The sequence below is a fragment of the Acomys minous genome (assembly GCF_964271855.1).
Source record: "Acomys minous genome assembly, chromosome: 9".
NCBI classification, from domain to species: domain Eukaryota; kingdom Metazoa; phylum Chordata; class Mammalia; order Rodentia; family Muridae; genus Acomys; species Acomys minous.
The window spans coordinates 112217086-112223533 of record NC_140490.1 but is presented as its reverse complement, the minus strand read 5'-3'; the positions used below and the strand labels follow the sequence as shown (position 1 = coordinate 112223533).

Genomic DNA, 6448 nt, shown 5'->3' with positions numbered 1-6448 from the left:
CCCCAACACTCACTGCAAAGCTAACTAAAGGCCTGGGGCAAATACCTGGGTGATTTGAGTTACTGAGCCCTTGTGCAAGGAGGCAACAGAGACGTGCCTGCTGGGACAGGAGTGCAAGAGGCTGCTCCCCTCTGAGAGAACTGAGATCTTGCCTGCCTGGCCTGTGGCTTTTCACTATTTGCACTTGTCTCCAGGGCACAAATGAGACAAGCAGGTCTGTGGCTGTAGCCATCACACTTACTTCTCCCCAGCTGTCTAGAAGCACTTGATGGCTGTGTATCCATCTGTCTGTGTGATGGCCGTTCATAGATCTGTATGTGTGCTGTGTATCGATCTGTCTGTATGTGTGTTGTGTATCGGTCTGTCTGTATGTGTGCTGTGTATCGATCTGTCTGTATGTGTGCTGTGTATCGATCTGTCTGTATGTGTGCTGTGTATCGATCTGTCTGTATGTGTGCTGTGTATCAATCTGTCTGTATGTGTGCTGTGTATCAATCTGTCTGTATGTGTGCTGTGTATCGATCTGTCTGTATGTGTGCTGTGTATCGATTTGTCTGTATGTGTGCTGTGTATCGATTTGTCTGTATGTGTGCTGTATATAGGCCTGTCTGTATGTGTGTTGTGTATCGATCTGTCTGTATATGTGCTATGTATAGATCTGTATGTGTGCTGTATATAGATCTGTCTGTGCGATGGGCATGTATACATCTGTCTGTGTGATGGCCGTGTATACATCTGTCTGTGTGATGGCCGTGTATACATCTGTCTGTGTGATGGCCACGTATACATCTGTCTGTGTAATGGCCATGTATACATCTGTCTGTGTGATGGCCACATATACATCTGTCTGTGTGATGGCCGTGTATAGATCTGTCTGTATGTGCTGTGTGTAGATATGCATGTGTGATGGCCATGTATAGATCTGTGTGTGTGCTGTGTATAGATCTGTATGTATGTACTATATATAGATATGTATGTATGTGCTATGTACAGATCTGTCTGTGTAATGGTCATGTATAGATCTGTATGTGTGATGGCCGTGTGTGTGTGTGTGTGTGTGTGTGTGTGTGTGTGTGTGCTTTGCTATTATTCCTAATTGAATGTTGCTACAATTGTCACAACTGTCCCTATAGTCCTATACTTCCACTTACCTCGACAACAACTCAGGATCAATTTTCATATCACTAATGATGAAAAGGTGAGATCTGGGGAAGTAAATGCTGGATGTACTCCAAGTATCACAAATATTAACTGTCTGGACCAGGAATCAGTGTTCCTTAACCTTCAACAGTTTTTGGAATTTACGTACAGAGATCCAAGAAGTACCTGAGCTGTACCAGCTGTGCTTGTGTTTGCCTGTGAGTGATCTGATACAAACCTCACAATAGACCTGCAACTATCAGCAGACCCTAAGGCATTTATAATCAGCCAAACGCATGTGTACTGTGCAGGATAGTCATAATACATTAGTACAGAAAGAAAGATAACTAGCTTAGTGACTCTTGTTACTATTTAACCAACGTAGGGCTGAGAGCGTCTGCTCCCTCACCCTTGTGCCCTCAGTGAAAGGACAGGATGAACAAACCTCAGGAGAGCCTGCAAGTGACTGAAGCACCAGTGTAGCAATGCCAGGGGCTTGCCCCACACTGAGGCAATCACTGCAAGACAGTCTGAGGCGGAGGCAATTAGCGTCACACCAACTGGAACGGCAGCTTAATAACTCCTCTTGTCAGAGGCTTTTCTTTTTCCAGACGAAAGAACTAAAGACAAGCTCGAGTCAGAAGAACAACAAAGCAGGTAAAAACTTGCGTTGAACAAAGACAGAAGCCCGTTCCTGGGACTGGCAAAGCCGTTGGTCACGGTTCAGTTCCACAGTACGATGGTCCCATTCCGCCGGTGACTCACAAGTTCTCCGCAGAAAGACTATGCTGGCAGGATATGAGTAGCTAGCTTAAATAATTGCAGGGTACCTGTGCCATCGGGACTCCCGTTGCTGTGGCAATCACATCTCCTCGTAATCAGGGAAGTGTTTTCATATGACCCAGCCAGAGATTTCATGTCTATGACACCCCAGGCAAATTAAGGAGAGAGTTTTGAGAAAAGAGTAATTAGGGTTCTTGTGGAATTGGCTGCATTTTCTCAGAAGGGGGTATAAATACCAGTCCAGCAGGAAGGCACACGTCTGTAAGCCCAAAGACTCATGGGTTCAAAGGCCGTCAAGAACTACAGACATGGGGACCAACTCAGGTTACATGGTAAGATGCCATCTCGAGTAAGTAAGTAAATAAACAAATGGCCAGCACATCACTCTAATAAAGTCCTCTTTATCACTAGGTTCATAATAATCCCTCGAGATAGCAGAATTATCACTTGCAGTTTAAAAGTGAGGAAACAAACTGGGAGACAGTAAGTAGCATCCCACAGTCACGGTGCTAGTAAAGACAGACTTCCAGCCCAGCTGTGCAGGGTGCTGGACCGCCATAGCCTTCCCTATACGCTGCTCTTCAGCTCCTACCCTTAAGAACTGGGGCGATATGGATATGGAGCTATTTTTTTTGACTTTTTAAATTTTATAATGTATATTTTCATAATTATAAGTAACCTTATATTCTAATGGCCATCCTTTTCACAAATCATCGACATGTTTACCAATCTTGAAATAGCTCCATCTCCTCCTGGAGGGGAAGGGGTCTGACTTTCAGATGCATTTGTGATGCCGGCAAGAGCGATTGCTCATTTTTTACAGATAAATCCACTCTGTGGCAAGCTCTGCGTTCAGTGCTGGTGGATGGCTCAGTGGGTAGTGGCACTGGGCACCAAGACTGACAACCTGATTTCCACCCTTGGCTCTCACGAAGTGGAATGAATGAACCCCTTAAAACCATCCTCTGAACCCCATATACATGCTCTGGCATTGTGTTCACACACACACACACACACACACACACACACACACACACACACACACACAATTAATAAATGTAATAAAAATGTTAACACTATGTAAGATGATGTGACTATAAGCCTTACTATAAACCACCATGAAGGAACCAAATGACAGTGATTTTATCTGTGCATAACCACTTGGCTACCCAGCAACCCCAAGCTTTTAATTTCTACGCAGTGCTGAGAAGAGCTTCAGGACTCTACTTCGCTCATAACCTAATTTGTTCCTACCTGCTGTCCTCACCCAAAAGCTCATATGACACCAGCCACAACCACAGTACTTTACCTTTAACCAAAGACTGGAAAGGGTTTCTGTAAAAGCCCAGAGAGTGAATACACTCAGCCCTCTAGGGCAGACGCTTTCAGCGGCAACTCTCCAACTTACCCTATCTGCACAAAAGCAGCCACACTGTGTGAGCAAATGGGTACTGCCAATAGAGCTTCTGGTCTGATTCAGCCCACAGATCCAGTTTACCTACCTCCCAAGCCCATGATCACACACACATACACACACACACACACACACACACACACACACACACACACACCGCCACACACATCTACATCCATCCTAGCCTACTGTATCGACCCCTTGCCACAAGACCATGGAAAGCTTATAGAAGTCACAGAAAATCTGTGAATTGTAGTTGATTTCAGTAGAGTGGTTAACCACAACCAAAATTAATAGATCAAGTGAACTGCCAAAACAGACAAACTTCCCTGCACAGCTGTCACTGTGACATCTGTAGTCTCCCGTTCTCTTCTTCTGTGTCTGGGATAGGAGGACCTTCAAAATTATTTTTAGGCCTAAATCTTATGCTCAAATTATAAATAAGTAAATATATGTACATATTATTTTTCATTAAATAGAAACTCTGGATAAAGATATTTGAATTGCCAGGCACTATGGTGTACATCTTTAATTTTTGCATTTGGGAGAAAGCCTTGTCTATGGAGTAAGTTCTAGGCTATCCATGGCTACATAAAGCCATGTACCATGTATTGCTTTTTTTCCTTCCTAGCTGGCAGCAAGCATGTGCCTGCCTCAGGACTCAGATTTAACAAGTTTTATGAAATTGGGGGTCAGAAAAGATGGGAGGGGGTTGCTGTTCATTAGATGAAGCTTTATGTCCTAGGCCAATAGGATGAGTTTAAATGAGATGCAAAGTCCTGCCTATAGGAGGAGAGGACAGAAATTTCTCCACGTGAGAGGATTTTAAAAACAACTGTTTTGGTGCCAGATCAGTACACCACTGGCCATTTTTTTCATACCAGAATCCCTTTTACAACTGTATTCTAAAAACTGCTTCGGGGCCTGGAGGTTAAAAGCGCTTGTAGCTCTTCCAGAATTAACAGGAATTGGTTTCCAGTCCCCAGGTGTCAGCTCACAACTACCAGTTAACTCCAGTCCCAGGGCATCCAACACCACCACCTCTTCTGGCCTCCCCAGGCACCAGGCGTGCACTCACAATCATATATGTAGGCAAGTGTTTATACACATAAATAAAATAAAATAAAAACTTTAAATCTTTTTTAAAACTGCTTGGGTTTTACTAGTCTCTGGCTTCTGTCTTCATGTAGAGAGAACAGGTGATGGAAGTGTTCATCAAAGCCTGTGGAAGGTGGAGAGGGGCACGTAGCCCCGAGCTCTCGGTGCGGCATCGTTGGCCAGGGGTAAGTAAACGTAACAGCAGCGAAAGCTTCAAGCCGTGGAGTGCCTACTAATTAGAGTCCCTTGCTCGTCTGCCCACCATTTTCATAGATCAGGTTTGTTCCTTATAACCTATGAGATAAGTGTGTCACTCTCATCCTACAGTTGCGGGGGGGGGGGGGAACTAAATCAATAATTAAGAACCTAACTGATGGTTGCATAGTTAAAAAAAGAAGAAGAAGAAGAAGCCAGGTGGTGGTGGCGCATGCCTTTAATCTCAACACTCGGGAGGCAGAGGCAGGTGGATCACTGTGAGTTCAAGGCCAGCCTGGTCTACGGATAGCTAGGGCTACACAGAGAAACCCTGTTTCGAAAAACCAAAAGAATAAATAAATAAATAAATACATAAATACATAAATACATAAATACATAAATAAATAATTAAATAAAAATAGTCAGGGACTGGAGCAGAATTTCTCCAGAAATGTGAGCGCAAGTGTCCAACACTCTGCACAGGCATTTAGAGAGATGAAGAACACATTGACGTTGAAGTAATAATGGCCGAGGCTCTTCACAAGAGTAAGAGCAGGTTGAGCAGTGCTAATATCCATGAGGAGCACTGCAAAGAGAGGAAAAGGATGAGGAGAAGCTGAACTTGTGAACAAAAGGGAAGCAGATGCAAGCAATAGGAGCAAAGCTGGGGCAGAGAAAGGACGAGCAAAGGCCATGAGGGGCAGGAAAGGAATGCAGACGTGATGGAGTCACCACCACAGAGGCCACGGCCAGAACATAAGTTGCTGTACCATGCCAAAGCTAGACAGTGCCCATCAAGCAAAGACTGGTTGCCTCTTGGCATCTCACTAAGATCTCTCATGCAAAAGCCCATCCAGAAAAGGCAAGCACTAGTTTGGGAACCTAGTCATGACCCAAGTCTCAAGGAAAGACAGACAAGAATGGAACTCGCGTTTTTCCTGTTCGGCTCTTGGGCGGTGGCGAACGCGGACGCCGAGTCTCGCTTTTCATCGATTGCACAGACACTTCTAGTGCAAAGATGGTCAACGTACCTAAAACCTGAAGAACTTTCTGTAAGAAATGCGGCAAGCACCAGCCTCACAAAGTGACCCAGTATAAGAAGGGCAAGGATTCCCTGTATGCCCAAGGGAAGCAGTGCTACGATTGCAAGCAGAGCGGCTACGGAGGCCAGACAAAGCCAATTTTCAGAAAGAAAGCCAAAACCACAAAGAAGATCATGCTCAGGCTTGAGTGTGTGGAGCCCAACTGCAGATTCAAGAGGATGCTGGCCATTAAGAGATGCAAGCATTTTGAACTGGGAGGCGACAAGAAGAGAAAGGGCCAGGTGATCCAGTTCTAGAACTGAGTTGTCTGGGAGGAGAATACCGAAGCCGCAGAAACATCACCAGTTAAAAAATAAAGTTATTGTTAATGTTGCTAAAAAATAATAAAAAATAAAAAAAAAAAGAATGGAACTCGCAGTCAACCAAGGGAGCCAGCCAGGTGTGGTGGCACATGCCTGTAATCCCAGCGCACAGAGGCAGAGGCAGGTGGATCGCTGAGTTTGAGGCTAGCCTGGTCTACAAAACCAAGGCTACACAGAGAAACCCTGTCCTGGAAACCCAAAAAAGGAGAAGGAGAAGGAGGAGGAGGAGGAGGAGGAGGAGGAGGAGGAGGAGGAGGAGGAAGAGAATCAACCAAGGAATTTCAAAGTATTTTTCTCAACAAAGAAAGGTCCAAGATTTGAGGGTGACTCCTGTTGAAATCCAAGGCCTTCCAAGGGAATTGCCTATTGGAGCTTGTCAGTGTTAGTTCAGTGCCTCTGGCACTAGTGTTAAC

The 6448-nt window shown here is 44.8% G+C and overlaps 1 pseudogene across 1 annotated transcript; it reads left to right on the top strand.

Moving 5' to 3' along the window:
- Window positions 1-5566: 5566 nt before the first annotated feature.
- LOC311605290 (large ribosomal subunit protein eL42-like) lies at window positions 5567-6041 on the top strand (annotated as a pseudogene). Its single transcript has one exon. The product of its transcript is annotated as a large ribosomal subunit protein eL42-like (transcript).
- The last annotated feature ends 407 nt before the right edge of the window (window positions 6042-6448 follow it).